The sequence below is a fragment of the Helicoverpa armigera genome, chromosome 18 (genome assembly GCF_030705265.1).
Source record: "Helicoverpa armigera isolate CAAS_96S chromosome 18, ASM3070526v1, whole genome shotgun sequence".
NCBI classification, from domain to species: domain Eukaryota; kingdom Metazoa; phylum Arthropoda; class Insecta; order Lepidoptera; family Noctuidae; genus Helicoverpa; species Helicoverpa armigera.
The window spans coordinates 8,298,899-8,325,888 of record NC_087137.1 but is presented as its reverse complement, the minus strand read 5'-3'; the positions used below and the strand labels follow the sequence as shown (position 1 = coordinate 8,325,888).

Sequence of the window (26,990 nt, the reverse complement as noted above, 5' to 3'; positions counted from 1 at the left end):
GCAAATTTTAATACGTCCAGTTCACCAGAATTTCATATGAGACGGAGAGCAGAGCATATTTGCAGAATTTTTGTTACAGGGTAGCGGCCGAGCTCCTACATCCCGTCCGTAAACTCAATTTGAGATTTCAGGTCGACTATGCTTCCATGAAAAAGCTCCCCGTTCCATGAATACCGTTATTGATTTCCTGCACTGGTAATTTACGCTGAAAGAGATTGTAAAAATTGCAGTATTTTTTACTTATTGCAATTATTGCGAAATACGGATTGATAAATATAGCAAAAATAATACTTAACACTCTAGCCTTAATTCTGTCTAAACACGAACACACTAATTTTCTTCTATATTTTTTGTATATATTTTCTCCTCTCCAAGCTGGTAGGTATAAACAAGCCAGGGGTCGGCGAGGGCACAAATTCGCGTATAACGTTCATAAATCGAGCGAACCTTGCGGATCCCACACGTATTCACCTCACGCATCTTGAATTACTTCAAATATCAGACGGTATTTTTCTGTTTGAAGAGCATTATTTAACCTCTTCGGGTCATATTTATGCGTCACATGCAAATGTTGTTGATGTATTAGGTAGGATACGAAGTTTAGTTACATGTCTTGTAAGTGTACAACGTTACCACTTGAAACATCATCGAGGTAAACAGTTTTCCTCTTGATAAAATATTTCAAGTATTCCTTCCTTTCGTCTTATTCAGTACTTTGAATGGATGTACTTACGGCTTTGAAATACACACAAATGCTTATTACAATACATAAAGACAAAACATGACATTCTCTTTGAATACAGACATTGTCTTTTGTATTCAAAATTGTTTTTCATTTGGAATAAGGCAGAAGTTGAAAGAATACATATTTACAGCATCAAAGCGTTTTGTTCTTGAATTGTTCACATCAACAAATTATATCTTGCCTACATATTATTTTGACAAAATATTTCTAGGAAAGTAGTCTGTCTGAGACGAAAATAAATATTCTGCGTTTGCTATTTGCTTCCAAAATGTAATAATGTCACGTTCAAGTAAAGCTTTCAGTCTTACACCCCCATTACTTCATTATTGCTCACTAACAAAGGAAATTGGAATGATAAATCATAAGCAATACCATTTGTAATACAGGTAGAATTCTTACATTCAGTACAACATTTTGACGAATTCCTGACTAGAAGAAATTTTGCAAACTTGAATAACGAATCACAACAAAATTTCATCAAACTTTTGTAACAAGTTCTAAATAATTTTATAGTCCATGCCTAACGTGACTTCCAAGAGATTTCTTTGATTTGAAAGCTACCTACTGGTATTGCAATATGAATTTTATGTAACTAACTTTTCAATTGGACTACAAAAATCCTGATCCTCAATTATTATTATATTCGGGATGTAGACGGGGACAAAATTCTCACATCTATTTCAGTATGTCAATTTTGATTTCCAACCACACAACAGCCTCATTGTTTCCGAGATGCATCAAAAAACCATAGAGCAATACTGTTATGCGAGATCGTTATGAAAGGGAGATACTCTGAGCATTGCAATAAATAAAGCAGAAGGTCTCGAGGCAATCAAGAACGGCACTCGTCGCTGTTGCATTTCTTATTGCTAAGGTATAACAACCTGCAGAATTCATTCGAGAAGTCGATTACAATAGAAACGAGAAAATTCTATCTTCAATTAGAATACTACAAAGATGAGACATCTATTGGATGACTTGCAAAATCTACACCTAGAGATTGTTCATTACACTAAAAGCGAAAAACTAAATGATCGTACTTTCCTTTCTATTTCCACACAAATACTAAACTTGCTCTTATCTTAAATTAGGTTTCTGCACAGCTAGGAAACTAAGCAATAACAATGCAGACAAAGGAAGTATCTTAGCATTGGCATCACATTTGACATCAAAATGCACCGAGGTCTTTGTGCTGCGTATCACTTATTGAATTGCTAGTTTCATACATGTTGAACTGGTAGTTTCAACTTTAAAGTACCTGTGTAAAACACAGTTTCATGAATCAATAATATTCCATAGATTTAAATGCATAGTAAATTCACCATCCCTATGAAAACAAACCGTAAAATTCAAGCAATGATGGTACAATTATTTTAATGGGTCGTCGCTCCCCTCGCAGTTAAAGGAAGTAAAATATTCCTACAATGCCAGGATAATTTCTGACTTTTTCACTTACAATTCATTGCACACTGCACAGCATTTGCGAAGATGAATTTAACTTGTGACTCATTCATAGACATTTGGAGAATGAAATCTAACCAATTTTCCAAGCGTTTGAGTTTGTAAACCCTAAAACACTTCTACAATGCTTCTCCTCTCAAAGAAGTCTATCGCCCTTTGCATGCAAAAAGAAGTAGTGTGTAAGAGTGTGTATAAATAAGTACCATCATTTATTTCAAAGTCTACATTTAATTTCTCAAGATAAATCGTAGCGTCACCTCGGAAACTTCGTCACCGAAATGATAAGTAGCTTGTAGAAACTCAAGAACTTTTGTATTTACTTCATTTCCAACTACGGTTGCTTTTGAGTTCAGAGAAATGGGTCGAACAGCTTCGGAATACTGATGTTTGTTCTCAACTGAAAACTCTAATATTTCATGAAATGTTGCAGTCGGTATTACAAGTTATGAATTTTTAATGAAAAAAGCAACTTCATGGAAATATAGTATAAGTAACAAAGTCCCACCCAACAGACAGCAATACATATATATGAAGACGATAATAAAATACAAAACAAAATGGTGTCCAGACAAAGTAAATTATAAAAACAATTTTCCAAACAGTTTCATTTCACAGACCTCAATATCTTCGCATAAACGACTCGAACCTCGAACCACAACTACTAAACTACGACCATAATTAGAAACAGATATCAAAATAGGATATTTTCAGCTCACATAAACCAAGTAGCCGAAAGTCGACAATATTTCGCGAAGCATCGCCTGTGAGGGAGTCACCTTGGACGCAACTCAGCACGGAATACTCAGCTACCGTAAGTTAGTACATTTATTGCTCTATAAATTCGAAGTTAAATGTACTACACGTTCATATGAATTGTTTTCATTTTTATGTGGTACAGAAACGCGAATGTAATTGTATTCCTTTCAGCTTTCGATGTCGAAGCGGTATGGTTTTGTCCAGTTTTTATTTAAAAGCAGTATAGTTGTCAACTAACTAGGAACAACCAATTTATTTCCAATCATAATGAAAATTACAACCTCGTGTAAACAAATTCAATAAATCTATACACTTGATAAAACCTTACCCTTGATAGTAGGTACCTTTCCCGAATTTTCTAAACCAAATTATTTGGGCACCGAAACAACACCATTAGGATGTTCACATTAGTATCAAAAATCCGAATACAAAACACCACCCCTGTAATCACCTAGCCTGACCAAAAACATTAGTCCTAAATACAACAGTAAATGTACTAGAAGTGTAGTTCCAATGTATTGTTTTAGACAACTATGGCGCCACTGTGTCGCGAACGCCCGCCAATCAACAGCCAATTGACTTTTACCATAGAGTTTAGAAACACGCAATGGTATTTCAAAGAAAGCCTTTCGTCAATGCAGTTACTATAAACCTATAACTTGGACAAAGTGAAAGGGAAAATATCCGAGTTACCAAGTTTAGAAAATGTTGCCGTTTTGTAGTGCGAGAGATATAGCTCCCTAAGGGACTATGGGGACTCGATGTCTCCTACCAAACACAGCTTCAGCAGAAAAGGCACAACGTCATATAGATACATCAATAACTACTGATGCATAGAACTTTCTCTAATCAGTAATGTCTATCTACGATCAATCACATGTTGATAAATTACTCGATTAGGTACTGTAATCCATAAAGACATAAAAAGACTACTGAATGTAGTAACCATTTAATTATATTATAGATTCAACCTTGCTTTTTATAAGCACTGGTCCTTTTTATGATCTCATCCATACTACTAGTAAGTACTAGAACATAGTTCTGTTCGAAGCTTTGTAGTTAAAACTCTATGGTGCTTTAGATCTTTTTCTTCATGATCTTAATCGTCACGGTCTTTGTTAGTGCTTAAGGGTCGGTTCATATCTGACGGAAAATGCGCCGTGCGTATCGTAAATGTATGATCGACGCACTAACGCATCATCGGTTAGGTGTGAGGCATCGTTCAGACCAAACGTATTGTCGGCCGCTGACTGTGAGCGCGCGTTACGCAGTTTATTGCTTTTCCATATATATTGAAATTGTCGTTCACACCGAACCGACTATACGCTGTTACGTCGTCTGTTGTAGCTGACTCTCAGTGGCCGATTATTTTACTACGCGACTATGCACGGCGGACGCGGATTGGCTACGCGGACGCAGTGGCCGAATAGCGCCGCTCCGCCGCGTACGCACCGCCGCTCCGCCGCGTCCGCACCGCCGCGCAGTGATGCTACGAGCAACTTCAAATACTGAGCTCTTTTATGTGTAGAATAGTCGGCCGCTCAGCGTACGCATCTAGTGTGAACCTACACGAGCGTATTCTTTTGTTCACACATGTAGCGCATCGTACGCTATAGCCTATTGTCGGCTTGGTGAGTACGCGTACTGCAGATTGAGTCGACGTTCACACTGAGGCCGACTGTGAGTATACTCACAGTCAGCGGCGGACAATACGTTTGGTGTGAACAATCCCTGAACGATTGAATGTTTTACCGTATATTTGTCAGTTCTGGCGTTACGCGACCGATAATACGCGACGCATATTCCGTTAGATATGAACCGACCCTAAGTAATATTCTAGAAAAATCCCAATACAATTTCTTATTAATACAATAACAGCAATAGGTAAACATAGGCTATCGTTATAATAACCTGAAGGCACTCCACAATGTTTGCATTACGAACACCAATTACTGCGTGAGGGAAACTCGTGATAAGTTACAATAACCAACTTTAGATTTTTTTATGCTAGTTACATGGTTTATAAGAAATTGAAACCAGTATATCAGTTAACCAGCTTTTTCTCGCGGTTTCATCCTATGTAGGGACACCCTATGTAACCAGGGGATAGTGTAGCTTTCCAACAGTGAAAGATTTTCTCAAATCGGAACTTTCGGAGCCTTCAGACTTTTGCAAGAAAAAAAAATCTTGTCTATAATAAAACAATAAACTTTACTTATTTCTGACATCTTTTAACACTCACTAGATAAGTACTTACTGCTTACCACGCTACTAAGATCTTATCCAATCCACAGACGTACCTCAGCAAGTGTAACTTAACCTTAATCTTCACCTCGTGTTGAACCACGAGCTTTTGTTTATTCAGTTCGAGAAAATTCCAACGTCTAGAACACTCTAAGATGTAAACACTCTGCAACTTAATCTCCTCAGTCCTAAGGGAATTAAAACCTAGTAAATATAAACACGGACCGAGGACAAGATGGCTATAAATTCAATAGAAAATCCCGGTGACCCGACCATGAACTATTTCTTGAGAGCAATTAATAACTAAAACTAACGGCGACACTTCCAAGTACCCTTTACACGTGTAAATGTATTATAAATAAGGCCCAAGCTCTTTTAATCAGGATCTTTAAAAGCAACCGTTCAATTAAAACGACCAAACCAATTTGTGTAGACAGTTTGAAGATAATTTGTTGTTGAAAATCAGCAAAATTTTCGTCGATTTATGCTAATTAGGGTATCTAAAATGAGAGTCCCAAAAGCGTTAAATAAACGTAACACCGCCCAGGTTTACGGGTCAAATGTACTCAGTCTAATTGGTTGATTAATCAAATGAATGGGCTAAAGCATTTAGGGTTTTATTTTCATCTTATTTTTGGAAATTCAATTTGGGGCGTATCTAGTCTTGTATAAGAATTTTAAGACAATCCCCAGTCCTGTTTCTGCAAAATCAAAAGAGATAAACCAGTATAAGTTTAGAATAAACTTTAAAACACCCCACTACATATTGAAATTGACACCAAAACCGATCACAAGAAGACACTAATTATCCTTTCACAATGACGTACACTGCCATTAAATCCCAAATAACTAAAATACACGCATAAAACCAACTCATAAAGGGGTTACGACTAATTATAATAATAAGTGGGACACATGCAGCCCACTCGCAAGTACGAGCAACTCGTCCTGGGTCCCCGGCGCCGCCCCGTCGCGTCTATGACGCATCTACTGGATTAAAAAGATAAACCAGCGTCTGGGAACTACAGTTTATTTACAAATATATAGATTAGACTTCCCCACAAAGTCACCTTAACTTTGAAGATGTTACGAGCTTCAAGAGTTTCTGAAGCTTGTTTTTCTGGTCATTAAACGATGATGTCAGAGGTGACGTAGTAGTAGACTGAAGGTCTGAAACTGACGCAATTCGCCATAATAGACTGAAAGTCGGGTTAGCTTGAATAAAGTCATATTAAATCTGGTATACTCTTATGAATCATATACGTAGGAAAGAAAATTCAAGTAATTTGACCTTTAGAGAGTGAGTTCGACGAGTTATTTTCTATTTGTTTCACTTGATAAATTAGTTTCAGAACTTTATCTGAATTTGTAAAAGAAAGGTCGTGTTTGAAGTATTTTTAGCAATAAATAATAACAAACCACCCACAGACAGTAATGTAAAGGTTTACAAAAGAGCACTTGTGATAATAATTCGTACAATTATTCGGTTAGAGACAGATTCAAAATTAATCATTCATTGGTCTCGGTGGTAATGTGGTCTATGAAATAAATGGATAAACGTCTGCTGGCCACCGCTAATGTTGTTTTTTTATTTAATTATAAAAACTAAACTAAACGAGTAAATAAGTAAAAAGACAAAGAAGCTACCCACATTATCAATTATAAACAGATATTCTCAAAGCAAGGATGACAGTCGTAAAAAGCAAGTAAATATGACACAAACTATGATTAATACCGCGCTTAAAAAGTTGCAGTATTAATAGAATTCCCCGTATTTTGCATACGTAGTGAGTTTGCAACGAAATGCAATAACGTATTCCGTGAAACTGGAAATGAAGTTAAAAGCGTCGCGCGCTCTAAATAAGTATCCAAGCCACGGAGTAAGGAAATATGAACGGAGATGCCATAATGCAGGTAGGTCAGGCACCGTCTTCTAGGTCAAATAGGTACGGTGGGCATGACCAAAAAGATAATTTACGAGAGAACTAACGACGCATTCGGGTTCTTGGAGATATCCATCAACGATTTCTGGTATTACAAAAAATGGTCGGGGCCAAAGAAGGCGTATAAGGGCGAAGACAGTAACGTTCCTCGTCCCCCTTACACGCGCTTTTTGGTGCGCTACTTTCTTAGGAGATTTTGCGTTATGGCACCTCTGCTAGATATTTTGCCCTCCATGATCTGAGCTTACTGAGTCATACATATAGATGTATACCCGACCTTTCCAAGTTAAAGCTTCAAGAAGCCAGTTTTCAAGAAGGAAGGCTAGGATACTCTTTTGTATAATTTTACTCCACCAAAAATCACGTTTGTAGAAATGCATCATCTGTGAAAATTTCAACTGTCTATCTATTATCGTTCATCAAATACGGCCTAGTGATAGACAAGCCGTCATAAGGATCACGACATCTTAAAATAGGTTCCCGTGTTATCCTTTTAGGCAAAGGAAACCTAAAAAACAAGATCTATCAAATTACTTTACAAACGAAACCTCTAAAAACCTTTTGCTATTTTGTTTACCAGATAATAACTCATATTTTCTCTTGTCTAGACTAGAAGCATTAACTCTAGAAGGTTCTATAACCGTCATATTCTATTTTGAAAGCACCGTTCAGCTTCCTGCTGCGCTCAATCGAATTGTCTACACAGGATATTGACTTTGAAAATGTAACGTAGAGATAATTGTAATTTCCGCGCTGCATTCAAGTTTAGATTTATTTGCCCTTTTAGTTTATGCTGCTTTTGCCCTATTTGCCGTATTTTCTGGGGTTAGAAAACTAAACAAGACTGCTTATCCTCACTCTTTCTCTGTAACATCAGCTATTTGTATCTATGTAATAGCTTATTTCAGTTACTTACAAAACGAAATATCAAAAAGTTAAAATGACCAAGTGCAATACAAATAAATGGTCAACTTTGTCTATCTATTCAGTCATAGCTACAGTAGGAACCATCTTAAAAGGAAAGTCTTCCATACAAAAAAAAACTTGGAACATTTAACAAAACTTTATAACATGAGATAGGGGCGCTTTGGCCGTTTCGGCTTTTGTCAGGTCACCCAGTTACGAACAGGTCAATACAATGTACGCTCCCGGAGCATTTAATGGACAAACGGAAACTAACAATGCATTGTATGTTTAAATTATATTAGTAATGATCGGGAATAAAACCGAATCAGAAAAGTTATTATTCTAGAATTCTCGTCAACTCTTCAAGTAACTTTGCCGGTCCGGAGTTAGCTACTTGTGACTTCAGGATAGTCCAAATGTAGGTAAAAATACACAACTTGACGAAAGCTTATGTGACCTTGTACTTATGTGAAATTCAGCACGCATCAAAAAAAGGAAGATGATCATAAAAGATCAAAGAAAAAAAAAACACTTCCAACGCCCACTCTGACGCAAGATGTTCTGTTAGTACAATATACGAGTTTTTTGAAGGATTTACCAGATGAGGATTTGGGTAATCCTTTCTATTTTGTAAGTACGTATATTTTAGATTATACAAGCTACTTATATGCTGTTAACATTATCAAGTTAAGATCTCTTTAAATACAACAAGCAATCGTCAAACATCGATGGTTACATAGAAAACGTTCGGAAAGGAACCGTAACTCAACCGGCCAAGCACCGGTACGGTAAGTTACGTCCCCCGAGGCCGCCCCGGTCCGGTCGTAAACCAGCCGTACGGCCGTACAAGCGGTAAATACTATTAATAAGGTGGAACTCGATTGAAGATCTCGATATATGTACTTATTGTTGTGAGGAAAGCAAGGGGATAGATAAGGTTTTGCAAGCTGATAAGTTTTTTTTTGACTGTTAACTTAATTATATGTAAAACTTACTTGAGAACAATAAACGAGATTTCTATTCTATTATTGAGTCTAGAAAACTAGTCATATCTGACAAAAGCGATTTTGAAATTATCAATCGGGGATTCTGAATGTACCCAACTGAAAACATAATTCCGTTTGTCATATACAAACCAGAAGTACACAAACTTAACTAACAAATAACATCCCATCAAATACTTCTCAAAAAAAAGTCAAACATTTCTTATCCCAACCTCAAAAAAGGCTCTATTTCTGCGTAATTAAGGGCAGAAAACGTATTTCAAGAGCGCAGGTGTGCAAGCTCGGTCTTACAACGTAATGCGAACCCAATTAGCGCGGCAGATAGGCTCTGCGTGAGCGCTAATTAATATGTCACAATTTATCAATTTATCTTTAGTTACACAATCTCGGGATTAGGGTCAAGACAGCTTGGAAGATTACTTCAGTGTTTGTAAGTTTAGAATTACTTGTTTATTTATTGTCAAATCTTATTGATGTAAAGTTAAGAATGTGTTAAACATTTATTCTCATCCTCTTCATCATCATATCAGCCACCGCTTAATATCTTCCCTATCCGATGAGTCATATGTGATACACACCAATATTATTTAACAATTGTGCTTACATCGTAGACAGTGAACTCCCACTAATTTCCAAAAGGTCCTATCCATTAGGCATCGTTCAGACCAAACGTATTGTCGGCCGCTGACTGTGAGCGCGCGTTACGCAGTTTATTGCTTTTCCATATATATTGAAATTGTCGTTCACACCGAACCGACTATACGCTGTTACGTCGTCTGTTGTAGCTGACTCTCAGTGGCCGATTATTTTACTACGCGACTATGCACGGCGGACGCGGATTGGCTACGCGGACGCAGTTGCCGAATAGCGCCGCTCCGCCGCGTACGCACCGCCGCGCCTCGGTACAGCACGTCGATAATTAGTGTCCCTTTTATATAAACTTAAACGTATTAAAGATAGTAACTCATCGAATGTTTTACTGTCATACGAAAATATTTCTTGAACTTATTTGGATAAAGTCTATATTCGAAATATAAAGTATGAAATTGACCAAGAAAACATCTCTTCTTTAAGGGATGTACCCACAATCTCTTCTTTTTATTATTTTCGTCTTCCTCTAGAGCTTCGCAAATGGCAACTATCTGAATGCGCATCATTTAATTGAAATATCAGTAAAACGTCTGATTTGAAAAAAATAAATTACGCTAGTTTAATCGTTTATAAAATACTACGAGCAACCTCAAATACTGAGCCCTTTTATATGTAGAAGAGTCAGCCGCTCAGCGTACGCATCTAGTGTGAACCTACAAGAGCCTATTCTTTTGTTCACACATGTAGCGCATCGTACGCTATAGCCTATTGTCGGCTTGGTGAGTACGCGTACTGCAGATTGAGTCGACGTTCACACTGGGGCAGACAGTGAGTATACTCACAGTCAGCGGCGGACAATACGTTTGGTGTGAACAATCCCTTAGCATCCTACCTTAATAAAACATGTCTAACGAAATTCTCAAAAACTCATCTCAAAACACATGCATTATTTATTCTGCCACACAAACACATACATACATATACAATACACAGACATGAACTCAGAACCGCAGGACTACATCGGATATCAGGGATTCCTTGACCCAGTTGCAGGAACGAGGTCCCTCGTAGCGCGATTATATGCCAATAAGACTCTAGGAATAGTTTCAGCATATAGAACTGTCGTTATAAAGCTTACATGCATTTTTTGTGACAAATAAACAAATAATGCATTATGTATGAGCTTCTTTCTGATATGATTATATTTTGTTATGATTCTTTTGAATTTTCATTAAATGTTTTTGCGCTCTAGTATTTATGGAGGATTGCAGTTAAAGTCTTGATATATAGCGCGACTTATTCTAAGTACAAAAAAGGTAGTATATTAACAACAACACACCTCACAACAAGATGTATCCGCACTCTTCACAGTTGCAAAAAGGATTGCACTTCGTAAAGGGATTTCTTATTCACTTACACCCATGTTGAAAGTTATTTCCAAGATAAACAGACGCCAGGAAACAGGATTTTTCTCCGTAGCAAAAGAGCAAAATAGTTCAGTCTTACATTCATGTATGTACCTACATAGTAAGATTTATATCTACCTGAAAACTCAACACACACACAAATTACAAACATATTCCTAGATCATTTACCCACACATACGCAAATATTAACAGAGTTGTCTCTCATTGTGATTGAAACAATAGCATTAATCAAATAATGGCTCAGTAATCAGCGTAACGAGGTACTCACAATGGTGGGAGTGTAACAATGACACCCCTTGCCGTGTCTGGATTTGATTAAGTTGTTACTTAAGTACTTGAGTCACTTATAAGTACGTAGTGAAGCTTTAAGTGTAGAGAAAGACAAATGTCTGTTTAGGCTTTAGGTTTTTAAATAAAGAATGGACATTGCACCGAATAGCTGAAGTTTCCGAAGTGGCGATGGGTTATTTACATGTATGTGAGGTGTTATACGCATTTACAGAAAATTAATTACCTACGTGTATTTTTTTTAATCAGCAACACTTGTATTCATTCAGATCATTTCTTTTTTTTAACTAGCCTATGCCTATGTCCCACTGCTGGGCAAAGCTCTCCCCCATAGCCTTCCACTTTTCTCTATTCATCGCTGTTTGAGGCCAGTCCGAAAGGAAGCTCGTTTCTATTAATCTTTTATTTAACTCATGTTCTCATGTATGCTCATTTTCTGCCCATCTTTCAAGCAACCTGAAACTTAATTTTAGCGCAGAGTATAGACATTCAGCCATTCAGAAACAGTAACACCGGCTCTCAGACTATGCGACACGCCAGAGACAGCCATATAAAGCAATTCATCAGATTTGCAACATATCTGCGCCAGTCTGACACGTGCATTGTGGGGGATGCATTAATTAGCTTAGTGCTGACAATTGGAACAGCTGTCATTGTTGGAGAATATATGAACTGAATGTAGGTTTATACAGTGCAATACACGAAATAGGTACATACTGCATCCGATACTCTAGAGAAGAAACAAAGTACCTATTTATTCTATATCTATCTTGTACCTATCTTCTGGTTGTATCTAAGTTCACAGCCAGGTCAGAAGAAAAAGATAAAGGTACTTAAATTAATAGGAACGAATGAATTATAATAATGTTTTACAATCTTCAATACCTGACAATCCTTCCATTAGCTAAATTATTCACATCACAATGTAAACACTTAAACAGTCCCAATAATATGTTAGCCAGTCCAAATAACCTATACACCCTGATTAACGACACCTTGATAGAACATCTTCAAACCATTACAATGCCACAAAAATACCGGCATCACTTGAGATGTGATTGAGATGTACCTATCAAACAGAAGAGCTAATAAAAATGCCTATAAAAATTACCATATAAGCTTAGACTTCACTCAAAATAATGAAACCATTAATCAAGTTAATAGCCCTAAAAGAAATAATGGCCGGTGATATCCTAAGAGAATTTAGTACTCTTTTGAAATAAGGCCCATCCTATAGGTAAGGCCCATCCTAAGGTACGTTTTGAAAGCTGGCTGCCGATTGCAACTGCCGAAGCTGCACTACCTTCTTTTTTCTCCTGCCCTGTTCCCAATTTTACTTGGGGTCGGCGCAATGTCATTATCTTCCATTTTACCCTGTCACTCGTCATACTGACACTCACTCCCTTCCTATTCATATCATCTTTCAGGCAATCCATCCATCTTCTCTTAGGTCTTCCTCTTCCTCTCCATCCATCTACATTCATACTTAGCACACACTTTGTTGCATGCGTATCATCCCTCCTCATTACATGCCCATACCATGACAATCTTCTACTTCTCATCTTTTCTGTAACTGGCGCTACTTTCAGACTTCCTCTAATGTAATCATTCCTCACTTAATCCATTCTTATAACACCACACATCCATCTCAGCATCCTCATTTCTGCTACATGCACTCTCTTCTCATCCCTCTTATTCAATGCCCGAAGCTGCACTACCTACTGGTATGTATCTACATCTACATGAAACCATCGCTGCAAGTGCGGTCGGTAGTTGCAGTCTGCATTCAAAACGCACCTTAACGATAATATAAAAGTATTTTGTAAGTAAATTCAATTATGACGAACTTACCTCAGTGTAGAACCCGCCTTAACAAGCCGGTGTCATCTGTAACAAGATTAACATATTTATGAATGATAAAAATATATTTTTGCTTATTACATTAAATTGTGAGTGGAATAAAAAGGGTTTTATTTAGAAAAGTAGGTAATAACCTGCTGCCGAAGTCAAAATAACTTTGACATAAATAAATGTGTTACAAAAATAAAACACGCATTAGTATTCTTTTTAAGACTATCCTTCTTATAAGACACATAACAGAAATAGTGCTCTACTCTAGCCAGTTATTGCACAAATGCTTCCCATTGTTTAGAATACGTTAAAATTCACTTTAACTCAATATTAAACGGGAAGACACGACAACGCAGCGCACGTATGTCATACAGTTTAACACACGTGAGATATGCAAACAGAAAACAACTTCACGATAGATATACGAAGGAAGGTTATTTTTAAACCGCACCCCAGGTGTACTAACGAAGCGAGAATCTCAAGTTATTTTTGCATAAAAAAACCTCGAGCAAATCCCACTTTTAAGCCCCGCTATAACATTTAATACTTATCCTTTTCTAGCCACGGCGCAGAAAATGCCATAAAATGTAATGAGCGAATCGAGATCACATTACATAAAGTGCAACAGTGTTGCTTGCAGCTGTTGAAAACTGCAGTTAGCTGCACGTTGCTGCAACTACTGCAACATGCTGCGAACGTGACCCGGATAAGGGTAAATAAGATATAAGTTAGGGGTGTTTGACTACATAGTGTAAAGACGATAGAAATGTTAGCGCTTCGAAGTGTTTTAAGAAATGATGGTCAGCTTTTATTGCAGGAAACTTTGTATGTAAGGCAGTATAACGAAAGTAAACATACAAGCACGCAACTGGATTAACAGAAAATATAACAGTTGTGGATGGCTTAGCTCGGAAGAGAATCCAGATCTGATCGTAATGACAACGGCTTTGCCACGGGTTTATTATTTACTGAACAAGAGTACGAACGTTCTATGGGAAACATAACTCTAATCCTAAATATAAATTCACTCGTGTAACTTTTCAGTGCAGAGTGAGAAAATAATTCCATATTGATGTTAACCGTGTGAAACAAAGCAGTGTGCCGCGGGCGTAGCCGCTTCGTAGCACCGCTACGAATAGACTGCGTAGCTGCTACGACAGCTTTTCACATGAGCTATGTGAAACGAATTTATACGTTTCAGTTTGCTATTTAAAATGTTTGACTATTTAGAATGTTTAAATACAATTTTGCAATACAATTTATATAGACATATGATGGAAACATGGATTAATTTTTAATATTTCTATGAAATACAGCAGTGTATCCATAAAAAAGTCAATACCCTGAACAGTATATTTGATCCAAATATTGCTAAAGTGACACACTTACCCTGAATAGCGAATAAATTAGGGCTTAAACAGAAAACTATTTTAATCCTCAAATCAACATAATCAAATCGAATTTGTGAACCAAATAGTCTGACGTGCTGAAGCCGAGTTTATCACTAATTATAATAACGGCGCCGGCGATCCGGCATCATCCCGTCGTTTGTAATGAAGGTTATACAGTACGGAGCAATTACTTAATCGAGGGTTGTAGAACGTGTCCCTTGTGCTGCCAGTCAGACTCCGCCGGAGCACGGCTCCTCAATGACCGGGGCGAGGGGGGAGCATCGAGCCCCTCGTATATTCCAATAAAGAAGGACAAGACTCTAAGGGATTGTTCACACCAAACGTATTGTCCGCCGCTGACTGTGAGTATACTCACTGTCTGCCCCAGTGTGAACGTCGACTCAATCTGCAGTACGCGTACTCACCAAGCCGACAATCGGCTATAGCGTACGATGCGCTACATGTGTGAACAAAAGAATAGGCTCTTGTAGGTTCACACTAGATGCGTACGCTGAGCGGCTGACTATTCTACACATAAAAGGGCTCAGTATATATCTCATACTTTATATTTCGAATATAGACTTTATCCAAATAAGTTCAAGAAATATTTTCGTATGACAGTAAAACATTCGATGAATTAATATCCTACTAATATTATAAACGCGAAAGTTTGTATGTATGGATGTTTGTTACTCTTTCACGTAAAAACTACTGAATGGATTTTAATGAAACTTTACAATAATATAGCTTATACATCAGAATAACACATAGGATTGTAAACATATTGTTCGAAATACTAAACCTGCGCAGACGAAGTCGCGGGCACCAGCTAGTCTTTAATACGTTTAAGTTTATATAAAAGGGACACTAATTTATCGACGTGCTGTACCGAGGCGCGGCGGTGCGTACGCGGCGGAGCGGCGCTATTCGGCAACTGCGTCCGCGTAGCCAATCCGCGTCCGCCGTGCATAGTCGCGTAGTAAAATAATCGGCCACTGAGAGTCAGCTACAACAGACGACGTAACAGCGTATAGTCGGTTCGGTGTGAACGACAATTCCAATATATATGGAAAAGCAATAAACTGCGTAACGCGCGCTCACAGTCAGCGGCCGACAATACGTTTGGTCTGAACGATGCCTAATAACGCGACCCCAGTAAGCTCCCAAAACGACACCTCAGACTTTCAAACCAACTCCCACGTCAAAATCAACCTTATTCCACAGAAAATAAAGTCGAAATTACATCGAACTGTACCAAACTCAGTAATAAATACGAAAACAGAACCGCACGTCCGGTGAAGTTTTTAAGAGAAGACGACGTAGGTGGAATATTAGGTGAGGTACAAGTAATGGAAATTTGATAACGCGTGTCGACAAGAATTACACGCCTACCGGGAGCCGAGACTAAATGCGTTGTGAATATAAATAATTTGATTATTACCACAGTTAAGATATATACTTTTGTAAACAGTTGTGAAGCTACCTACTAACGGTCGTAAAAATGTCACTCACACACGCATGTGCATTGACGAGCTTTTACCGGTGCTATCGGTGCTATACTGTACTGAGTGTCGTGCATCGAGCTCATGCGTGTGTGAGTGACATTGTTACGAAAGTTAGTACGTAGCTTCACAACTGTTCTCAAGAGATTATAATTAAACTGTGTTATTACTGAGCTCCATCAACAGCAATTTTATGAAAACTTTGTATACTTAATATACGTAGTTTCTATACTTGCCCAAGCGAGACTTCGCTACGCGTCTGCCAAATGAAATAAACGTACAGAGCAGACACAACAAATACGTATTGATTTTCAACATTAGCAATACTGAAGTTATGAAATTGGCAAACGAAGCTTAATAATATCTTCAAGGTGAATTGGAAATTAGATTCGAAAAGGATAACACAAAATCCCAGTTCTGTATTTCTCTTGTCTGATTTTCGAACCACAATAATCTGCGTCTTGGGTGTTTCCATTGGTCTGATAAGAATAGTAAGTAAATATCAGTACGTTTGTGTTGGGACTCTATTTACTTTTCTAGACGTACTTACCTCAAAGATATAGCAGATGAACCGTTCAAAATAATTACCAGTCCACAGAAAATTTTCAACATGATTAAGGAGTGACCTACTTCTCAGCTAAAACAATATGGCGCCCAAAAGACCTTGACTTGAAGACCGGGAACTAATTAATTAAATAATCTCATAATCTCTCAACAATCCGCTTAGCTTTAATATTACACTTACAACTGCAGTATATTATACAAACGATGGTAGACAAAGACTTTTTATTACTAAACAGCTTTTTTTGCCGCGAATTTTCCTTTAATAACATTGAGAGTTGAGGACTAATTAACGGAAACTTTGTTCAATAGAACCTTTTTGGGTAACCTCGATCTTTAATGGCTTTATTAAGTCTGTAAAAAAGGTTGGTACAAAGTGAAAATTGGTGTTTAAATAACCACGTTACCTAAGTGCAATATTCAGCCACACATTAAGTAGAACACAGCTATAATATACACAAAAGATGAAGTGTTTCAAAAACAATTTAGCCTCAACATCATAGTATTAAACCAGCATCATGTTAGTACACAAACTTGGTTGTTCAATTAAGTCCTAACGGCGGGCTGGTAGTTAAATTTGCATCAAGTGTCGCCACCAACGGCCCTCGCCGCGGACTTGTCACAAGTGTCTAATGGCTAAAGATAATGAAGTGTGCTCGTTTAGTAGCCAGCCTGTACATTTTTAATTAAGATGTTAGAAAAAAGGATCGTTATAATGTTTTGTTTGGGTGGAAAATTGCTGTCTATAATGGCACAGGGCCAAGTATCGACCCATTACATGGTAATTAATCCAATGGGTATAACATCTTAATTTTTCCACTCAAACTTGTATGACACTTAGGTATATGTATAGTCCTCCTTATCGTTTTCGATAACGGCGACCTATGGCAAGTTCACCTCCTAGCATGAGCCCTGGTGTGACTGGCGAAACCGAGTTTGGATTTAAAGACCCGGTCGCAAGTGCTGCAGAATAACTGACCCGCACTATTGAGAGTATAGTTGTATGAAGGCTTAGGTCTCTCTTTTCGTAACTGGCGCTTTTCGTCTAAAGCCTCGAGTCTTTTTTCTTCGAATAACTTGACGTTTTTAGATCGTTTTGCGCCAAGATGACCTATTTAAGGCAAGCCTCTCCCAATCTGTAGGGTGGATACCGCACGCTTTCAGATGTCTTTTGAACACGTCCTTGTAGCGAAGATATTGTCCTCCTTGCTTGCGTTTACCTTCTGCCATCTCGGAATAGAAGATCGCTTTAGGTAGACGGTCGTTGTCCATGCGAAGGACGTGTCCACACCACCTGAGTTGTCGTTGCATTAACAACGCCTCCATTCCATACATATTAGACCGTCGGAGAACCTCCGTGTTGGAAACGCGATCTTGCCATTTTATTCTTAAGATCGACCTCAGACACCTAAGATGGAATGTGTCGAGTTTTTTTACATCTGACTTATATAGGCACCACGTCTCCGCGCCATACATAAGCAGAGGCAACACTAGTGCTTTGTAAACGTTAATTTTAGTTTGCAGCTTTATGTCATGGGATCTCCAGACACGGTCATTGAGTCGTCCAAATGTTGCAGCCGCGTTTGCGATGCGTAGAGGTATCTCTGAAGCTAGGGTGTTATCATTTCTGATATTGCTTCCAAGGTATTTAAAATGAGTTACTTCCTCTAGTGGCTTGCCATCCACTTTTACAGTCTCCTTGTCTAGTTCGTGTCCATGTGACGGTTGTTTGAGGATCTGTGTCTTAGCGATGCTTATGACTAAGCCAAATCTTATGCAGGACTGATGTAATGCATCGACGTATTTTTGCAAATGTGTCAGGTTGTCAGACATAAGACACACATCGTCAGCGTAGAGAATTTCGAGGATGGAGATCTTAGTCAGTTTAGTTTTTGCTCTGAACCTTGAAATATCGAAAACGCCCTTATCAGTACGAACATTAAGTTGTATCTGATCATGACAATATTCCAAGGCATCTCTCATAACAACCGAAAAATAGATGGCAAAGAGTGTGGGTGCCATGACGCAGCCCTGTTTTACTCCACTCGTAATCTGGATTTCCTCAGAAAGTTCATTTTCATGCTGGACTTTCGCTTTCATGTCAGTGTGAAAATGACGTATGAGGTTGATGAACTTCTTTGGATATCCAGATTTCTGGAGAATAAGCCAGAGAGCCTCACGTGGAACTCTATCAAATGCTTTCTCTAGATCGACAAAACACATGTAGAGAGGCTTTTGGTGTTCCAAGCTTTTCTCCTGGAGTTGCCTTAGGTACACTTAGGTACATTTCCTTCAAATGGTCATTTCAGACATGATGACCCTATCTCATGTATATATGTTAGAACTTTAAAACTGACTATGGACCCTTGTTTCGGTGTTTCTTTTCAAGTTAGTCAGATAGGAAATACAAAGTTCACACACTTTCTCTCAAAATGCGAATTTTTATTCGAAAAGCCTCTCAACTTTTATGTAAATAAATGGATATACAAATTCCTTCATTACAAAACATGTGTGTCAACTTTAAATAGATGGATCTAAAGCAGTCTCATTGACAATTCCGATGCACTACATCAGACTGAGAGCCCTAAACTATACAACGAGTGACCCAGATCATGTTTGTGACAAGCTATACATATACAATGTTACTACTATATCTATTTGTAACATTATCTAAATCTGTTGGGAGTTTCACTTAATACGTACTTACTTTCGTATAGAATGTAGGTTCTTCGTTATGAAATATGTACATTCTTATGTAGATAAACAGGTACTCGTATATACAAATCGATAGCTCGTAGTATTTCGGTTACTCTGTATATAAAATTCTACCTTACATAATACTCGTAATTTCGCGAAAGGTTTTCTAGACCCTTCAGCGAACGTCTAATGTATTACATCAACAGTACAATATACATTTCCAAAAGATAGGTATTATTAAATAAAGCTCGAACATTATTACTTTTTCTGAAGAATCGAGTTATTGTTTGGTTAAATTCGGAAACCAAGGAGCGAGACAAGAGGATTATGAAGAGAAACAAAGATGTCTGCCTCCGGATTACTTACGATTGTATAATATTCAGTAATCCTATAAAAACAGTACCTTCCAAATATTATAGGATACTTCGTCTTTGAAGATTCGACGAATTTTGAAGTCTGCTCATGAATTTCTTTTAATACTGAAAGTAAATACGTGTTGAGTTGAAATAGGATGTTTTTCACGCGAAGCTGATTTTTTATCTAGCAGAGTCTGGATTTTATAAGAAAAGTGCACTATACTTAATTTGATGGCAAGATAGCTTTGTTTGACCTGAAGGAATACTGTACATTTCTTTGTGTGTACAAATGTTTTAAACCGAGTGCCTTAATAGCAAACAGCTATATATTTTCGTAGAAAGGAGGAAAATTTTAAAATTTAAACGAGCTGTGTAATATTTACCAACCAGCACGGTTAGCTTATTTCCCTGAAAGAAACAATTGACTGCCTAGTCGTGCTGAAATTCATGAATGAAGGATATCCCGGTCAAAACCTATCATCCGGCAGCAGGCTTTTGAACGAAGCCCCGGGCACCGAGCTTCCAATAGTGGGAAAACGATTTATCGAAACGGAATGCACTTGCAATTTCACACAAAGAACTCAACGCTTTAAAAACTCACCTATTTTTTTCCCAAATAGGTTGAAATATTTGAGTTCGTAGTTCGTACATCAGTCGTGTAGGAGAAATAATTCAAGCAGAATGGAAGAGCAGACGGGTGCCTCGTTTAAACACCAGGTGCACTCTTTTAAAGCCTTTTTACGAGGTGCACCACCCCACAAGGTGCACCCCCGACGGGACACGTACACGTTATGTTTTATTGCGACCCGCTTAACGGGATTCAATTAATATTTTCTCAGCGAGCAACACTGGAAGGAAATGGATTTCTGTTTGAATAAAATGTTTTATGTTAAATGTTAATTAAGGGAGTTCTTCGATTCCTTTTGTATGTTTTATTCTTATTATATGAGAATGTACACGTGTACGTTTCAATCAATAATATCGTACGTTTGAGTCGATGTAAAATCATGTATCTACGCGGTCATTTTACAAGTTCGCGTGAAAACCTTAGTCACAATGATGAATCAAAATCTAAAAAGTCACAACCCCAATTCCCCTGTGTAAGTTAAACACTTTACAAGCTGCAATTTTACAACCATGAAAACCATGACTCAAGTAAACTATTCAATACTCTTCAATGAGCTACATTTTGTGTACAACAGCTGTCATGCACAAGACCAACGCTCGAAGAGGCCTATTCTATTTGAAAACAATGGAGGTTTCACGAAATACGGTCATGGTGTAAATATCCAACCATTTTAAGCCTGGAGGAGATTATTTTAGTAAGTAACTATGTATGTACATTAAAAGTGGTTCTCTTTGTAACACATAGTTCTGCATTAAAGCTTTCTCGTTTTCTCTCTTATTACAATATTTTATTGGCGTTTGGACTTTAGCTGAATTTTGTAGGACTCATCGTCTATTTACCAAGTCGTCGAGTCATGCACGTTCAAACAGTCACATTTCAAACCACCTTAGAGAAACGAAAGAGAAACTATAAGAGGTTCAATATAAACAAATCAAATGGCTACAAAAATAAGCTGAAGTATCTGACTCGCGTTTAAGTAACATTTTAAACACCATTTTTCTAAACGACAACATAATATCCGCTAGTTTTTTAATGCAGGTACCCGTATGTGCCCGTAATCCTGCACATATTACGGAGGTAAAATGAATCCCAGACACACGGAAGGATAATCACGTAAAAACGGGTGTCATAACTCACTAGGGGTATTTACCAGACATTACTGCACTCGTTGGAAAAAATATATTAATACCGCGAGCAACACTACGCAGGAAATGCAGAAGATTTAATTTCCTGAAAGTTATAACTAGCATCAATGAATTATTAGATATTGTTTTATTTAAGTTACATACTATTTATTTAATGAATTACATATATAGCCAACACCTGGAAATTCTCGCAAGAATTAATTAGTGGTAAAAGAAGGTAATTTTCGCAAGAATACCGTATTTAGTGGTAAAATTGGAAACAAAACTCTAACGCTGTCGGTTACCAGATATCATCATCCAGGCTGTATGAGAGAAGGCTATTAACTACACAAACGACTTCTAAAAATACTATTCCTAACAACGATGTACCTGCCTTTTAATTTGTATAGTTTAGCACAGTTTAGTTCGGACCTTCTCTGCCTATCTACTTGATGATACACGGTAAAATATTCCTCCCTCTCGCTGTATTGTCACGCGATATGACGCCGACGTACCTACATAATGGAATATGAGAGAAAACTCATTTATTTTCCACTGAAGAGCCGCGACAAAGAATCCTAGAATACAATGGTGTTATTGTGTCTATGGCTTAGAGTTGTGGCGAAATATATCACTGGTTACGGCAGTTTGTTAAGATTTCATGGCAATGGTCCATGTAGGGCAATTTTAAGCTGTTGTACAAAATTTCCTAATCTGTACGAGCTTTATGAGCTTGTTCAAGAGAAATATTGTTAGGATTTTTTTCTAGCTGGTAACACCATATTAATTCTACGGTTACGTTTGAACCAAATAAACGAAGAACTGGAACTTGCATAAGAGCGGTCTTTCGCAGTATTTTAGCGGCATTTCCCTACCAAATTATTTTAAAGAAACTGAAACAGAGAGCACACTTTAGTCGTTTTTATCATAAAAAAATATGGATTTGAAATGAACATATGCACAGGAACCTTCTACGGGTTATTCAAAACGTTTTAGCTTTAGGTACCTAATAACTTTAATGATCCATTATCGTAAGACATAAACAAATTACATAAGGCGATTATCACACTGCCCCGCATGATGCAGCGTAGTGCGTGGATGCGTTTTTTTCCGTTGTATGGAAATATCTCCGTTTGTATGGAAAACACGCATAGTCCAACACACTGAAAATGCATCCACGCGCGTTCATGCGGATCACGCACATACATGCGGAGAAACACGCACCCCCGCGCGTAGGTGCGGGGCGAGACGCAAGGTATGGCACACTGAATCCCGCAGTGACGCGCGTGATTTTGAATGGGCGTGACGTGTATATTTGAAAATGGAACTCGATGAAAGCCGCCGTGCGTGAATCTACAAAACGCACCTACGCGCGTGAGTACGTGAAAAACCCGCACGATGATGCAGATCTGCACTCCCGCAGGAACGCGCGTAGATGCGTCGACACGCAAGATGCAGCGTGATGCGGGGCAGTGTGAAGATCACCTAATGTGTAAAAGACAAAGTTTTGATTGGCATAAACCATCGGAATTGTTAAAAGCCCGTTTTATCGGCTGAGAAGTTATTACAAGTTGCTAATGTAGAAACTTTAGACATTTGTGTGCCCAACATTACCTAGCCATCTGCAAAGTATTGACATTATGAAGGAATAGGTTTTAATAGCTCTCACGAGAAATGATTAAAAGAAAAAACATTCTGGAAAATGATCAGCGAAGAAGGAGCTACTTTTTGGACTCGCAGAAGGAACTTGCAAAGATCATTCAATTTTCCCAGTCTCTGAAGATTTACATGTACCTACCAAGAACACCACTTTGTTAAAATGTTCCTTAAACGTTCAATATGCAAATACATACCTCGAAATATTAAAACATATTGCAAACAAAGAGTCTTTCAGACTCAAGACAGTGACAAAAATAAACCCCGCATAGAGGAAGCTTCAATGATTAAAGTGTCAATCTCTGGAAGAGGTCGACACGACATATAAATAATTTCCGAAGTAAGTTCATTCACCGGCGGGTGTCTCCTAACCCTTCAGAAATAAGACCAGACTCGTATTAGGATCAATAATTCAATGACATGCGGTGTAGTACAAACGCATTTATTCCAGTTCGTAATGAAATACTTTTTGAAAATGCTGAAAGCTTTGATAAATAGGTACAATAATTTTAAGACTGAACTTATTTTAGTTACGAAACTATGTGAAATTTCAGGAGAAATAAAAATGAGCCTAAAAAGTAAAAGAAAAGGCACAAACCAAAATATTCTATAAATGAGAGATCCGTAAGTCGTAGCCGTAGTTAACATTTGATTGCAAAAATATGCTTTTTAGTTCAATTCGTAAAATTGTTTCTAGATCATAACACAAGCAGTTAATGATAGTGTTATGTACACTATCTCTATCTATGCTATGCGATGCAAGTAAGTCTTCACATGGTGAAAATGTTTCGCGTTTCCCACGAAACTGTCTACAATGAATACTGAATATACTTTGTCGAGCTACAGTTCCGTACCTTCCTATTGTAATAGACTGTAAACAGGACAGGGGGGAGTTAATGAATTGTTTTTGAATAAACCAATGTAAATAGGTATCTATTTTAGACCTTTTATGGGAATCGTTTACGAATAGATTTTACAATCCCGAAAGAAGCTCGACAAAAGTTACAAATTAGATTTAGAGGTACAAATATACCTGGACAGTGGACATTTTATATTATGCTGATGCATGTGAAATATTTGAGAGGAAGGAAACAGTGACATGCATTTGAAGATTTTTTTTTTAATACAGTAAAAGCGCTATTCTTCTTTAAACTTCACGGAAAAAAAGTTACATATTTTAATCGATGCAATCAACACCAACACTTTTAATTAAGATAAAACAAACGTATCCTTGTTCCAAGGGCTACAAATTCAAAGTACAAAAGACAAAAAGCCTTGGGGCTCAATTACCCCCCCTCTCCCTCCCACTACGTCACTTTGGAGTGCATTCACCGCCGGTGGGATCGCGTGAGGCGCCGATCCGATAAACCATCGCCGCGGTAGGCGCCCCATAAACCTCCCATAAGTTTTAAAGACAGTGCAGTGTTATGCAAAAACCCATGATTGCATTATAAATTGTTGAATTACGTGATGGTGAGTTTTAATCACGTTTTGTATTAATTAGTGTTTTTTTTCCTTCAGTAACAAATCCAAATTATTCATACAAAATAATAATAATCAAAGTAAATGAGAAAAACTCACGGGAATGTGTCCTAAATGATCTTTAATTGCCATAGGCATTATATTTTTTTTGCAACAAAACTATCATTTATACTGACCATGTACCAACCATAACTTCGGTTTTTGCAAAAATACTATTCCCACTACTTTATAATTAAATTCCATTATCCACCAAACAATGGTCACCCTACTGTAATGCAGGACCTATCTCTATCCATGGCATATTTCTTGCAATAAGTGCCCTCTCCCTTCCTACCAAGTAATTACATTCATGCATTGTATAATTTCTTCCACGTTGAGGTAGGTCCCGGTTTGGTATTTAGGTACAAGTATATTAGTAGAATTTTAGTATTACACATAACTGCAATGTGGTAATGGATGGTAATTTGATTCCAAGTAAATGAGTGTCTGTTTCTATGTGTAATCAATTTAATGACTTATTTTATTCTCATATTGCAATTTGTATGTGGTTTTATACGAAAAATTGCTTTTTCATGAGGTAATACTAATCCTTAAGATATTTTTTTATATTTTGTTCTAAATTTTTAGCCGACTTCCAAACAAGAAAAATGTTCTCAATTCAATGGAATATTTTATGTAATACATATTTTAAAAAATGTAATTAACAATTTCTGAGATATAAAACATAGTAAATAATTCTATATCAAAATAATACATCTGTTTCATTGATAATATTTTACTAAATGACAGTAGTATAGTACAAGACAACAATGTCCTCAGTCAATTAAGATGAATCATTTTGAACCACATGTTACAACTGCAAAGGAAACCCGCTCTGTAGTACTGGATGAGTCACTAACTTTGTAGACCAGGAATAGCACTTAAATGATGTAAATACTTCCTATAACCAAATATAGGAAATATATTTGATAAATAAACTGTTCATTCATGGTGCAATACAAGTGTTTAATTTTTTATTATTTATTTTTAGCCCATACTGTCCCACTGCTGGGCAAAGGCCTCCCCATCTTGCTTCCACACTTCTCGATCTTTCGACCGAGCCCACCAGTCTCGACAATAGGCGTCAAGGTCGTCACGCCATCTCTTCCGGGGCCTACCCCGCCTGCGGTGTCCATCCTGAGGTGTCCACTGAGCAACGATAGTGGCCCATCTTTCTGGATGCATTCGGCTGACGTGTTTAATTTATTGGAATTTATTTATAATCCATTCCTTTTTAACACATGTATGTATATATTATTTAACTATACTACCAGAATTTTTTTTGGCGAATAAATATTTATATTTATAATTTTATTAATGTAAATGTAACACTGATAGAGTTTTATTTTAAAATGGGTATATTATATCCTTCCGAGGCAAGATTATCATAAGCATTTCATACTTCTAGCTTTCCCTTAAATCAAAGAAAGCATACAAGAGCTGCAAATGTTTAAAAAAAGATCTTAATCTTAAAAACAATGGTATAAAAAGATCTTAATTTTAATGCTTTATTAAATAAAAAATATTAAGAACAGTGAAAGTTTTCAGTTCAATGACTATTTATAAACAAATAATTAGGTATATGAAGATAAAATAATTTAGTTATCTTCTTTGTGCACTTTTAATAATATTTATCAATTAAAATGCTAATTTATGTGTGCAATTAACATGTTTATGGAACAAACATAACGGTACTCTGTAACGCGAAGTAAGATGCTGCAAATAAATTGTAAAACCTAGATATGCATTGAGCATAACTGCTAGTAGATTTCAAAACACTGAAATGTCGACCTTCACGATACTTTTCGCAATAATATCTTAATACCAAACCAACACGTACCTTTCCCTTGCTTATACAATGCACGCACAAATGAACTATATATTAAATAGCTTTCTCGATTCTGTCACAACTTCAAGACACGAACTAAGTAGGTAACGTCTACAGCCTGAAAAATCAATAACACTGCCCGAGCTTACTAGCCCCTTTCTTTTTATCTAAATTGTCCATAATAAAGTAATTCTGTCTACTTACCGCTCCACAGACTTGAAGGGATGATCTTCTGGAACTCGATGCAGAAGTTAATAGCTCTCAATGATTCAGAATATTATTTTTATTTATTTATTTTTCACCACAAGTTACAACAAAGCGCAGTGACAATCATCTGCTTTGACAGATGTTTTGACGTTTTCGAGTGCGATCCGTTACACGAAAGTACAGTCTGATCATCACGATCCATTTCACGAGCTAGAAAATGGCTATGTGTTTCACACATGGTTTTACATGAACTTATAAATCATCGCTATAAATCCTGTTTAATCAAACGCTCCTTTGGTATCC

General features: G+C 37.3%; 1 protein-coding gene across 2 annotated transcripts in view; it reads right to left on the bottom strand.

The window, feature by feature from the left end:
- The window catches only part of Unc-104 (uncoordinated-104), a 93,677-nt gene extending 66,836 nt beyond the window's left edge, over nt 1-26,841 (bottom strand). The window contains exons 1-2 of one of the 2 annotated variants that reach the window (XM_064039044.1): nt 26,685-26,841; nt 13,217-13,252 (exon numbers count right to left, since the gene is read on the bottom strand). The gene's annotated coding sequence lies outside the window, so the exon portion shown is untranslated. Of the gene's footprint in view, nt 1-13,216; nt 13,253-26,492; nt 26,578-26,684 lie in introns of those variants that run through there. The other variant, XM_064039045.1, reaches the window with a different exon arrangement.
- Between the last annotated feature and the right edge of the window lie 149 nt (nt 26,842-26,990).